Genomic DNA, 14,462 nt, shown 5'->3' with positions numbered 1-14,462 from the left:
TGCTCAGCACCCACCATTTCTTCCCTGAGCATGCTCCACCCATGGAGTCAGCGCCTATGGCTGCTTGTCCTCTCAGCTCTGCACCCAATTCCCCAAATATTCTGCCATATTGAAAGGCCTCCCCTGTGGCATTCTATACTGTCAGTTTCTAATGAAGTAGTCTTTTGTCCACACTCCAAGAGGCCTTGCTTGTGCTTCTAGTGCATAGGCAGAGGGCTATGATATTAAAGAGGGCAATGCTCATCTATACATATAGATCCCTTTACACCTAGCCCTTGATTGTGCTTCTAAATCAAACAATATTTAATTCAAAATGCTAACCTCTTAATCAATTGTTAAAGAGGAAACTTATTCCACTCAATTTAACACCAACAATAGTACTGAGATGCCCAGTGGAAAAGTTTGCCCCTGGGTCTTCCAGACTGTCTTTATTCCAGTCTCCACTGTGACCATCCCCAGCTCCTCATCTCAGTCCCTACCCTCAACTCTATCTCATACTCCCTTCTCCCCTGTTTTCTCATCACAGTTCTGCCTGCTCCGCATCCTAGTCCCATCCCCCCCCCATCCCTTCACGCCACTCCCTCCCCTTTGGCTACTCAACCTAGTCAGATTCCACCCTCCCCTCTCCCTACCCCATTCCTGACCTCTTGTCAGTCTCTCCCTCACCAGTCCCCCAGGACTGGCTCCTCATCCCTCTGTGTTCCAGCCAGGCTTCCTCCTTTTCCTATTCAGTGCCAGAAGTGGGAAAACTGAGAGCACAGGAGACAGTCTTCCTGCTGCTATACGTTACTGTACCTGGTGCCATGACAGCTCTTAGTGGGAGTTTTGAAAGCCACTGAGCCAAACTGTAAACCCTGTATCATGGAGGAAACCACTTCAAGCCAGGGAGTGCGGCAGCACCCTCAGCATCCGTAGTTCCAGCACCTATACCTGGGGCTGAAGCATGCTCTGTTGCTCCATGCACATGTTCTGTCCAGTTTTGAGGGAACTGAAGCATGCCCAGTGCAGATAGAATCCAGCCACCAAATTCTAAGAAGTGTCTACAGAGCATGTGTGAAATGAGATTTTCAGAGACTAAAGTTGGCCAAATATGGTGGATTTTCACAAGAAGAGCAAAAGGCACATTTGTAACACCAACTCACGCTCCCCAAATATCACATTTCAAGTCATTGCTCCAAAGAATGGACTGCTACAACTTCTCAGTAGAACAGCTGTAAGAATATCTTTTTTTAAGACTCGGGCAAAATATTTTTTTTTTTAGCTTCATTGTGAGAAATGGCTGCAGTTTTGCAAAACAAACAAATAAAAAAACCCCACACCTCAGGCAGACATCCAGAATGGAAAACTTCAGCACAAATAGTTGAAGTTTGGTAAAGTTATAAGCAACTGAAAATAGGTCTTATAACGGTCTGAGACAATGCTATCTATAATATAGGCTTCATTGAATATAACGTGCACACACACGGGAAGAGACTTTTAGATTTCAATTTGCACTATGGCTGATGCCAAAAATATAAGCAATTAATAAATGTATTATTGAACAATGTATTGCTCTTTCATATACCAGCTTTTACTTGGGAGAGTCAAAGCATTAACTCTCATCATCCCTTCAAGTAAGTATTATAGCTGTTTTACAGAAGGGTAAAACAGAGGCATAGAGAGTTGAACTGACAAAAGTCATTGGCACAGCCAGGAAAAGGACAGTGGCATCATGGTTCCAAGTCCTTCCTTTAATAATTGTCCTGTGTGCATATAATCAAGGACAGAAATATTGCCAACAACACTGATACTTTATTTCTACCAAATGCACTAAAATGCAATGTACTTGCCATTGCAGGCACTATCTTTATTTAAAAGGAACAAATTAACTCTTAAAAATACACATTAACATACCTATTGATAAGCAGTTACTTTTGCAATCAACAGAGAGTATATTAAACCTGATATCCAAATGGGGGAAGAAAATCACTGGTATAAAAATGTTCCAGAGACTGCAAAACACTGGGTTTGATAAATCAAGCTCAGCTGACTCAGGGAAATCTAGAAGGTGCAATATAAGCATAGTATATATCTAATTTTGATGGTTACAGCTACAATATGCTACAAAATTAAATGTCCTTGATTTTTCAGAGGTGCACTAAAAGCAAGTGCTGAGAGTTATTTTACAAAATAACTATAGTTTTATAGCAGCATGGAAACCTCTCTAAAAAGGAAAGGAAACCTCTCTAAAAACCCCCACAAAGTTTCCTTCTCCTATTATGGCTTGTCAGGCCAGTTGTGTGCTAATGCTAAAGGCCAGATTCTATGCCATTTAATCTTCTATTGCCTCCATTAAATTAACATTGGGAAATACAATTTCTCTCTCTTTTTTATGTCTAGATAGGACGTATGTGGGTCTGCATAATGAGTAATATGCATTCTAAAGTCATTCTTTCATTTCCGCTAAATTCTATACTAATTCTTTGCAGGAGTGCAATTGCCAGTGTTTTTAAGGTTGGGATACGTTTTACAAGTAAGAGAAAAAATATGCTGATGTAAATCAAACTGGGCCACATTTCACCATCATACCAATTGCCCTCAATAGGGTAGAAATGCTAGAGGCTGATTTATCTTCAACGTGTGTATGAGATCCATAAGGTCCTGTTTTTCTGCAGCTTTCACCGTAAGGAAGCTGTGGAGAGAGCAGTTCTTTCACTCTCAAAGCTCCTCTAGGCTATTCCAATGTTCCTTCCAAGATGCTGCAGTCCTTCCCCCATGCTTTTTCTGTGCTCCTTTTCTGTGCTGATCTCCCTGCCCCACTCCTCCAGGCCAAACCAATCCTCTCTCTAATCTGGCTCTACAGTTACAGTACATGCAGTCCTTTGGGGCTTTACCCAACAGTTATGTTTATATATTTCATTTTTCTGTTCATGCAAGTCCAATGAAAATAGTTTACTGAGATGGAATAATGTTCACAGAAGACTAACAATGTTAATGTTCTTTAAAACCTGCAAGCGTAGATGTCTATAGATATAGGCACCAAGTACAGATACTTTGCCAACTGAAAGATACCAAGTCACCAAATTTATATTCATTTTCATTAAGGGGGCAACCAATTTGGGGACAATTTATTTTTATGGTTGCTTACCCAAAATGTTCAGCACTATAGAGAAACATCCAAAAGAACAAATGCAGAGGCAGACTGGGGAAAAAAGGGCTCACCTTTTTTAATCAGTTTTCCATTTTGGTTTGTTTCAAGGCTTAAAGGAGAGAGAATTTTGCACAGTCTTTAATGCAGATGTCAGTTGCGATATGTGATGCTTGACTGTTCTGAAATGTAATAAAAATGCAATAGGTAAACGACTAGCCTGAAACAAGATAAAAATTAATAACAGTCTCAAAAGCAACTACTCATTCAGCCATTAAAAGTAATTGCAGTGATGAGAGATTTTGATACCAAAGCTACTTGGTGCCATATTCTACATTTTTCTGTGTACAAGGGGGAAAAAAATAAAAAACTGAAGTATTTATAAAGCCATATTCCTGGTACTGTATAATTGACTTCTTCCCAAACAACATAAAGCACACTGTCTGTTCCTTTATACATACATAGATTGGTTTGGTATGTTTGACTTTGATAGTTCTGCCACACTTGACATATTGAATTTTCTTTCCTCTCACCTCTTCTTCCACCTGGCTGCCAACCCCCTTCTCACAAGGCAACTGCCAAAGGATGACTGAGAAGGTGGAGAAATAATGTCAAAACAACTCTGCAGATCAGCCATATTAATTATATATAAAATGTGCATTTAAAAATTGTTTAAGGTAACTGAAAAAATATTTCTTTTCAAGCCAGCCTCTCTCTGTGTATGAAAAGTTCCATTTTTTCAACATTTTAAAGTGATATAGGTTATCTTTCCCCTCTAGTGGCATCAAAACTATGTGTTGAGACTAAAGTAAATAAACGTCTTCTCATTATTAAGCAAGTGAGATGAATCATCTCCTCACTCCAAATTTATTATACATCTCATCAAGCACAGGTTTGTTCACTCACATTCTATTGTAGTTTTTCATGTGGACAATACACAATGGTGATTTAGACCAACTTCAAAAGCTTTTTTCCCAGGTTCCAACCTCTGCTAACAGGGCTGATCAAGAAAAGAGCCCTGATAACCTATTTATGCACAGAGTAAGCAAACTGAAAGAGTGAGAACAAAACGGTATATTTTAAATTTCTTTTAGTTTTACTAACCCCAGGTGTTACTTGTAACAATAGCAGATAAAAAAATTCAAAGCAAAGCCTGTGGGGTGTTTTTAAACTATTTATTTGTTTTGGAAGTTTCAATAGGTTTACAAATTCTTGCCAGTAAAGATCAGAAACAAAACAGTAATCGTTACAACAGTGAGCTTTTGTTTACAGACGTATTGGAGCATGAGCTTTCGTGGGTGAATACCCACTTCATCGGATGCATGTAGTGGAAATTTCCAGGGGCAGGTATATATATGCAAGCAAGAAGCAGGCTAGAGATAACGAGGTTAGTTCAATCAGGGAGGATGAGGCCCTCTTCTAGCTCATGCTCCAATACGTCTGTTAGTCTATAAGGTGCCACAGGACTCTTTGCTGCTTTTACAGATCCAGACTAGGTAATAATTGGAGATATACCAATCTCCTAGAACTGGAAGGGACCTTGAAAGGTCATCTAGTCCAGCCCCCTGCCTTCACTAGCAGGACCAGTTTTTGCCCCAGATCCCTAAGTGGCCCCCTCCAGGATTGAACTCACAACCCTGGGTTTAGCAGGCCAATGCTCAAACCACTGAGCTATCCCTCCCCCCTCGAGGGATAGCTAACATGGCTACCCCTCTGATACTTTGTTTACAGAAACATTACTCAGTAATACAATCATCAGACCTCTCTGTTTAACAGTTTGTTACCATATTACAGAGTAAGCATCTTTACATTAACTGTGACAAAGCATTTTTTAAAACTTGTTGGTGTCACAGATTCAGAGATTCCAAGGCCAGAAGGGACCATTGTGGTCATCTAGTCTGACCCCCTGCATTACACAGGCCACAGAACTTCTCTGAATTAATTCCTGTTTGTACTAGAGTATATCATCTAGGAAAACATTCACTATTAAAGTCCCTTGAATAGCACATTATAGCAAGTACAGCTTCTTAACATTTCACACAAGATATGAAAGAAGAATATCTGAGGAGAAAACTGGAATGTAAGACAAAGAAGGCCTTGGAGGGGAAGTGTAGGAATGCCCATAATCAAGGAGGCTGTTGTTTATATTAGTTAGTTATGTTATTGTCTTTTGTGTTAGTAATAAATCCAACTTCCAGCAAGGGGTGAGTTTCAACATTGATTCAGGGTCTGTGTACCCTACAGAAGCAAGGACAGACAGTCATCTCATTAACAGCGCACTTGACAGCACTTTGTGTACAACCTTGTGTGGTCAATTTGTCAGCCAGTTTTACTGTGTTTGTGTGGGTCTTTCATGGGAGAAGAATTTTAAATAAATAAATAGTGATTGTAAAACCACAACAATTGGCAGGAAGACTTATGTGGAGGTGTAGTGCTAGATAGCACTTTTAACTCATATTTTGAAATTTAGTAGATTTCAAGTTGAGAAAGTCTCTAAGGAAAAGACATTAATTTAATGACAATACTAACTTTACCATACATTTTATGTTTCCTTACTGGAATGTAATATTGCTGCAAGTTTTTTTTTAAATCAATTTTTTTAAAATATTTACCTGTACTATATTCATTTTAAAATTAAACCCAAGATGAAATTCATCCAAAGATATACATCAGAGGCTTTAATTTTCAGATGTGCTGAGTATCTGCACTTTCTGTTGACTTCAACAATGCTTCTGAAAATAAGCCTCAGTGAGACTTTTTGTTTTGGTTCCATGTTTTTCCTGTGTTTTTCCATAACCACAACTTTATGGCTCTGCATTTCCCCAGATACACGGGATTCCCTTTGGAAGCGGTCAAAGTTGCTCTTTAAGACCCCAAATCAGCAATGCATTTAAGCAAGTGCCTAATTTTTAGTATGTAAATTGTCCCATTAAAACTCAAGTGCCTTCCTGAATTGAGGCTTAAAAAGGAATTGTTGGCCAACAGAACCCTACAGGCTGAATGAGTTACCTCTGCAACTCCCACCACCTTGCTAGGGTACAAAAAGTTGGAGCCAGGAACTGAAGAGATGTTGCCCACATGGCTGTAGGGTGACCAGATGTCCCAATTATATAGGGACAGTCCTGATTTTTGGATCTTTTTCTTATATAGGCTCCTATTACCCCCCATGCCCTGTCCCGGTTTTTCATACTTGCTGTCTGGTCACCTTACATGGCTGTGTAAAGCACTGAGTGCTAAACCACTGCAAAAGCCCAATACACAAATTAAATTTTGCTTAGAGTTTTTCATTAGCTATCAGAAGAATTTTCTGAAAAAAATAAATATATTGTAAATACATGCAACCCACTTTTTAGAGGTGCTCTCTAATTTTCTGTGCCTAATTTTTTTGCGTGCTCAGCTGCAGGCTGGATTTTCTCCAACAACATGCACTGGACTTGCGGATACTATTGAAGTCAACTGCCTACATTGGCTTGGGCCTTTAAAGTATTATTTTCAATTCTTCATTCAGTTATTTTTCTGCTCACAACATACATTCACTCTCTGCTCTTCTCTCTCACAGACACTTGCACAACTTTTACCTGAAAACTAACTTTGTCAGAGGTCTACCATTATTGTATGGTCAGACTAGCTCTCATTGCGGTAGTTAAACTGCTGCCACACCAACTCTTCATTCTGTTAGCCAGATGAATATTCTGATTGAGCAGAAGGTAAGGTATATTTGTCATATAATGGTTATATCACAAATGTTCCTAAAACTAAAGCCTTTACAAGTTATTTATACTCCTTTGAATAGTGATTGACTTGCATCCTTAACTGGAACACTAGAGATTTATGGTTTGATTAATGTCAGATCACAGTGTTTTAGAGAAATAACAGGATTAATACTTCACTGTGTATTTATGAATTGCCCTTCACTGCAAAAACCTAAACCTGAAGCTTCACAGACTGTATATACCATTTTTCATAACAGACTCGCTCAAAATTCAGCTAATGTAAAAGTCAAAACTTTATCTAACCCCTATATAAAAGGCAGGCATCTTACAACAATGAGTCATTGGTTCAATTTTAGCACATGCTGGGGACCAAAATCTTTCACACCAGTTGACAATTGTTTGGTAGCCTATTTACAGAAAGTAGATGATTAAAAACCAGTTCTTAAGCGACAAATGGCCACTACCTATCGCCTCTATCTGTAGCTCCTGTAGTTTTAGCCTGAAGGGAAGCACAAGGAAGATAGATACCCTCACCTCTGCTGTACCTATTCTGTGGATTAATAACAGTCTTCAGTTCACAGTGCTCCCATAAGCATTAATATAAGTTTCAGTGGAAAAATCCAGTTCAGAGTTCAGGGCCCTGAACTATGTTGTTAGTCAATTGACTGTGTAGCTTGTTTTCTCAGTCTGCTGTCTTCTGCCATTTTGAGTTGACAGGGTGTTGTATAGAGGAGACACTAACGTTTCTGTTAGAGATAAGCGCCTTTGTCCATGGTTATTTTGTTGTTTTTCTTAATGTAAAATAAAAATAATTCAGTGTGAATGTACATGGTTTCAGGGGCAGCAAGTTAAATTCAGGGCCCTGGGTTCACCAATGTTTGGGGCTGGGTCTCTCCCTCAGCCCTGCCTGCCACCTTATGCGCCTCCCCCAGAGCGTCTCTGCTGGCACCCTGGGCAGCGGGCGGATGCCCTGACGCTCTGCTCCCTCGGCAGCCGCTCCAGGCTACAAAAGGGAGTGGTGGTGTCAGGCTGAGGTGGTGGCACAGCTGCTGCCTGTGGATGGAGGAGGCGCACACGTGATAGCAGCCCTCCCCCCGGGGGGGGCTTCCTGGACCTGAGAGGGGCTCCGGCCCCTAAGAGCATATGCAGTGACGGTGCCCGGTGAGTGTGCTACCAGAGGGAAGAGGGGGCCCCTCCCCCAGAGCTCACTGCTGCTGATGGGGAGAGGGCTGGGGGGGAGGGAAATGTGGAGTCCTCCTCTCTGGCCCAAGCCCCAGGGCAACCTGCCTGCACCCCAAACTCCTCATCCCCAACCCCACCCCACCTCATAGCCTGCACCCCTAGCCCTCACGCCCCCCTCCGCATCTCAGCCCTCTGCCCTAGCCCTGAGCCCCCTCCCACACCCCAGAACCCCTCTCCCCCAGCCCCACCCCAGACCCCTCACCCCCAGCCAGGGCTCTCATCCCCCAAATACCCCCACATTGTGCAATATAGGGAAACTGTTAAACACTTACTGTTTCCAGTCCGTTTTTACATATACTGGTAAAATATATACTGGCTTACAAGGCAGGTGGGGGGCGGGGGAGATTTGGACCCATTCTGGGCACCACCAAATATTATACAAACCTGCCGCCCCTGCATGGGTTCTTTGTGTATGGAAAAGCATGATATCAACCACAGCAAAACCAAATATGTAATCAGAGGGGCCTCACGGGGGAGATTTGGACCCGTTCTGGGCACCACCAAATATTATACAAACCTGCCGCCCCTGCATGGGTTCTTTGTGTATGGAAAAGCATGATATCAACCACAGCAAAACCAAATATGTAATCAGAGGGACCTCACGCAATTTTAATAAGCCATTAGAGTCATTGATACATTGCATTGCTCACAGCAGATATCCACATATATTCAGAAAAGGCTAGCCATTAGAGTCAACATTTGCTAACCCTTAGATATGAGATAGGTAAGTCAGCTATTTGCTATCTAAAATATAAAGAAAACTGCAGTAATCTTAGATACCAGAATTACTATGTGGCAACTATTGGCAAATGAAGATTTTTTTTTTAAATTATTATTATTAACCACCCTACTTTGGCAGTAACAGAAATACCCTACACATAAAACCACAAAAAGAAACAACCTTCCTCCTACAGCCGCAATACATTCACTGTTACCGTTTCCTCCCACTCCAACTTCATCTGTAAAATTAACTGTCTCCCTCTGACAATTAGAAATCATGCTGCACGCTGAGCCACAATAAATTACAAATATAATTAAATAATATGAAAGCCCACATCTCTACTTAAGCCTTCTACCAAGTCAACCAATTCAACTAATCCACGCACAGCAAATATTAATGCAATCCTTTATTTTCTACAGCTCAATCACTGATGTATGGTAATAATAATGCACACAGATTTTGCTCTAAGTCAAAACATACTGATTATTTTTCCCATGACAACTGGAGAACTGCATTACCAATACTGAGCTGTAAGTATCTTCTGTCACACTGCAACATTTAGCCTCATTGTATTTGCCACCAATTATACACACATGCAAGACTATATTTTAGTCTAAATTGAAAAGGAGACACCCTAAAGCTATTTAACAATAAAGGATCAAAAATGAATGCAGATTAAAGTGCTCTACAAAGAATGGTTTTTAATTGCACTATTTTAGGAAGTCAACAGACAATCATTATCAACAATCACTTCTTCCTGTACCTGAAGCAGAAATTATTCATATCTTAAGAAAACGTACTGATATCGGTGTCTAGCACAAATATGAAGAGGCATTTTAAATCACTGAAGACTTCAGCTGTGCACTCTGCAAGAAGTGAAAAGAGTCTAAAATCATGCTGACAGCTCATGTGACTTGTCAACAATATATTCTAGTGATGATAGAGACTGGTATCTGTTTACACATATAGACTAAATCTGATTTCATTCATTCATGACTAAATTATGTATTTACTACATTATAGAAGCATGTGAATGGCAGACATTTTATTCTCCCTGTTCCTCTGCAACTGTATTATTCTCAATGTGACCTTAAGTATTAATTGCATATGAAACTGAGTGGTTAGTCTACACATAACATAAGGAAAAAACCAAATATAGGCCTTTATCCAGCTATCAGCCTGCAAGTGGAAATTCCCTATGAAATATTCAATTAAAACCAATGGGAAGTTATGCATAACAACTGATGATCTCTGCTGGTTAGCTGCAGAACACGGCCCCTTCTAGTTCACTCTTATGCAACTGAAAGAATCAAGTTGAAGTCTAAATATTTCTAAAATATTTTCAAATGAGATTGCTCCATCCTCAGACTGTTGCACCATAAAATTCTTATTGTTCGTTATTTAGGCCTGTCTGAAGGAGTGTCCCAGCTCTAGTTTGGAAAATAACCAAATCAGACTAACAACAAGAACTGGTCTAAAAAAAAAAAGGGGCGGGGGGCATGCTTGGTGAAACGATTTCAGAAAAAATGTGTCCTCTGTCAAAAAAATTCAAAACACAAAACTTTTAAAACCCTAACAGCAACATTTTAAAGATGTCTCCTTGAAAAAGTTTACTTGGTTACTCACCAAGATCTCCTCTTCCTATTTATTTGGGAATTATTTCTGCAACTTCATGTAACAGCTGGAATAAAAGGGTGATTTTTTTCCCATAGCTGCATTTTTGATCCTTTATTGTTAAATAGCTTTAGGGTGTCTCCTTTTCAATTTAGACTAAAATATAGTCTTGCATGTGTGTATAATTGGTGGCAAATACAATGAGGCTAAATGTTGCAGTGTGACAGAAGATACTTACAGCTCAGTATTGGTAATGCAGTTCCCATAGCTCATGTATGGGAAAGTACATCCAGGAGGAAAAGCCATTAAAGGTGGACATTTATCATCTGCAATACTTGAAAACACTGCAGTATTTGCGCTCGAAGTGTAGAATATAGTGCAATAAATATCAATTTTTAATTGCAGAATGTCCTAAATTATATTCCTCATTCTACATAACTGAAATGTAGCTGATGTCTTTTTCTGTGGCTATCCATTGGAACTGACTTTTATGGAACTCCAGATACTCTGCAGTGGGGTTAGCATTGCCTTAACTATGGGGAGTAAATTCTACTGGAGGATATCATTCTACTGTCATGGCACAAGAGCTACCCAAATGTTTGTGACTTTTTTGTCCATTGTGAAGTAACTGTCCTCTGAAACACATTACCATTTATGTAATCATGCTAAAAATATTATTGGAGACTCTAAAGATTACGAATGTTAGCCCTGATGCACCACACGAGCAAGTTAGCTTACAATAGTCATATCTGTAAGTATGCAGTAACAAATAATTACAGACTCCGCAAAGCTCCACTTGCTTGATTATCTCCACACTAGGACCATAACAGAGAAGTACTTCAGCTGAATGCAGCTCACAGTAGATACTACCACAGTATACATAAGGACACAGCCATTTTTCCTCACTATGGCTCATTAAAGACAGAAGGATGCGAGATAGGAAGCCGTAAGTCAGAAACCTCAGATGGGCTCACATAAAAGATTTGGGGGGGGGGGGGGGAATCACCATTAATCTGGAGGGAGGCCACAAGAAGCCTAATGGAGATTATGGAGGAGAAGAGAGAGCTTGTTATCCCCAGAGGAACTTGTGAGAAACTAAAAAAGGAGAGGTCCTATGCAACATTTACATCTTAATATAACAGTCTTAACAGTTGCGATGTCATTCTCTCATTATGCTTATCATCACCTGGTGAACACAAATATTCCTAGTGATGTGAAACCCTCTGAATATAGATGAACAACAGTGAGCCCACCAACCAAATGAAACTACATTTTCTGACTACCAAAGTCAATCAAAAATTTAAGCGCTTTGTTGACTTAGGATATAGTGATCTGGTATATATTCAAAATTATCTCCAATGGCAACAGTGCTCATTGCAATAGTCATTACTGCACAAAAGAATCATTATACAATTAGTCTCAAGAAATGTATATTCCATGTAAATCATATATGAGAGTTTTCTTGCATATAAAGCAAAGGAATAGGCGAAAATAATCAAATATTTTAAATACAATTATTACTTTAAAAATATTTATTAGGCAAGCTATAAAATATTAACACTGAAGATGCGGTGGTGATATCAATCTGATAATTGCAGAGTCAAGTGACATATTGCAGACCTCATGTTATAAATTTTATCTATCATATACCTTTATTCATCTGGCCTATTCTCTGCCTACAAACTCATCCATGCTGAAACTACTTCTAATATTTCAAACCTCTGCCATTACCAAAAAAAAAAAAAAAAAAATTAACCTGCCAGGGGGTGGGGGTGGGGTGGAATACCTCTCACAATGTAGAATTTGTCCTCCAAATTACTCTGGCCTGAGGCCCAGGTCAGCAATTTTCAGCCCTGGACTAGTGACAGGTTTATGGTCTAATATTTCATGACCTATCCTTATATCATTAGGAAATTTCTTCAGACAACTAACTGAAGCCTCCAGATCACAGGTCCTGGTTCTAATGGGGGACTTCAATCACCCTGACATCTTCTGGGAGTAGGGTGACCAGATGTCCCGATTTTATAGGGACAGTCCTGATTTTTGGTTCTTTTTCTTGTATAGGCTCCTATTACCCCACACCCCCGTCCCGATTTTTCACACTTGCTGTCTGGTCACCCTAGCTGGGAGGGGCTGTGCTCCTCTTGATCTGCTGCTTACAAACAGGGAAGAATTGGTAGGGGAAGTAGAAGTGGGTAGCAACCTAGGCAGCAGTGACCATGAGATGGTTGAGTTCAGGATCCTAAAAAAAGGAGAAAGGAGAGTAGCAAAATATGGATGCTGGACTTCAGAAAAACAGACAGACTCCCTTAGGGAACTGATGGGCAGGATCCCCTGGGAGGCTAATATGAGGGGGCAAGGAGTCCAGGAGCGCTGGCTGTATTTTAAAGAAGCCTTATTGAGGGTGCAGGAAAAACCATCCTGAAGTGAAGAAAGAATAGCAATTATGGCAGGCGATCAGCTTGGCTTAACAGTGAAATCTTCGGTGAGCTTAAACTCAAAAGGGAAGCTTACAGGAAGTGGAAATTTGGACAGATGACTAGGGAGGAGTATAAAAATATTGCTCGAGCAGGAAGGCCAAGGCACAATTGGAGTTGCAGCTAGCACGGGATGTGAAGGGTAACAAGAAGGGTTTCTACAGGTGTGTAAGCAACAAGAAGGTGGTCAGGGAAAGTGTAGGACTCTTACTGAACAGGAGAGGCAACTCAGTGACAGATGATGTGGAAAAAGCTGAAGAACTCAATGCTTTTTTCGCCTCGGTCTTCACAGACAAGGGCAGCTCCCAGGGAGGTCTAGGTTGGATATTAGGGAAAAACTATTTCACTAAGAGGGTGGTGAAGCACTGAAATGGGTTATCTAAGGAGGTGGTGGAATCTCCATCCTTAGAGGTTTTTAAGGCCCGACTGGACAAAGCTTTGGCTGTGATGATTTAGGTGGTGTTGGTCCTGCTTTGAGCAGGGGATTGGACTAGATGACCTCCTGAGGTCTCTTCCAACCATAATATTCTATGATTCTATGAAAAGGAAATGTTCCAAACTATCAGACTTTAAAGTTGTCACATTTTTATGAAGAGTAAGTTCTTTTTAGTGCTTAGTAGTTAATTGTTTCCCCCTCACCCTCAGAAGTCTATAAAGGGAGACATGCACAATGACATCTTGGTGTAAAGATACAAAAGTATTCCCACTCGAAAATATGTTTAGAAATGTTTTAGAAAGTTTTGGTAATTTCCTGTGATTTATGTAAGATGCACAGGATACACAATGGTATGGTCTAAGAGTATTACTGGCATTCATCTGGAATACCATATAATGTAGTAGTTCTGCCTCAGTATTTAATGTTGTGGCCATCTAATCTTATGCCCATGCAGACTTTAAACCATCATTTTACCCTCTCTTCTGTACCCGTCAGCCCTGGACTATATCATCTCATCAGTCATTGTACATTTATATATACACTCAGTTTTCATCCCCCTCTCTCTTTTCCTACACATTAATGTAAGGGGGTAATAAAAAGCAGAGGAAGCAGAAAAAAATGGATTCAAGAGTTTTCTGCTTTTCACAAATGTTAGTATATTCTCCAGAATCCAAGCCTTCCTTTTTAATGTTTCTATCTCATCTGTAATCAGTGCAGTCCTGTTTTCCCCTTAGTCAAATAACACACCATTTATCTCAAAGGGGTTTTAACTGAAGTCTCAATTTTTTACTATTTTTGAAGGCTAAGCCAGTCTGTCTACCACAGACAGACCTGGCCCTAGTCACTAATAGCTGATTATTTCATATTAAGCTACAATAAAATGTGAACTTTTGCTTTAACCTTTATTTCAAGGAGAAGAAGTCTGCGATCAAATAGTTATCTCTAGACGCTATAGGCCAATTTAATTCCAACAGAGCAACAATAATCTAATTTACATCAATTGTGTACTGGCCCTAAATTATTTCTGTTATTTATTTTTGATTTTTGTTGTCAGTGTCTAGAAACTGTATTTAGTTGCAGTTAGTTCTCATAAGCGCTAATGTCAACTCATGGCTCTGTCCTCATTTTTAAA

The 14,462-nt window shown here is 39.9% G+C and overlaps 1 protein-coding gene across 6 annotated transcripts in view; it reads right to left on the bottom strand.

Moving 5' to 3' along the window:
- DLGAP1 (DLG associated protein 1) overlaps positions 1-14,462 on the bottom strand; it is a 593,928-nt gene that overhangs the window by 370,959 nt on the left and 208,507 nt on the right. For 4 of the 6 annotated variants that reach the window (XM_039526426.1, XM_039526425.1, XM_039526423.1 and 1 more), the window contains one exon: positions 3,202-3,309. The gene's annotated coding sequence lies outside the window, so the exon portion shown is untranslated. Of the gene's footprint in view, positions 1-3,201; positions 3,310-3,660; positions 3,717-14,462 lie in introns of all 6 variants that reach the window. The other 2 variants (XM_039526427.1, XM_039526428.1) reach the window with 1 other exon arrangement.

The sequence above is a fragment of the Mauremys reevesii genome, linkage group 2 (assembly GCF_016161935.1).
Source record: "Mauremys reevesii isolate NIE-2019 linkage group 2, ASM1616193v1, whole genome shotgun sequence".
Classification (NCBI taxonomy): Eukaryota; Metazoa; Chordata; order Testudines; family Geoemydidae; genus Mauremys; species Mauremys reevesii.
This window is presented reverse-complemented; position numbering and strand designations above follow the sequence as displayed.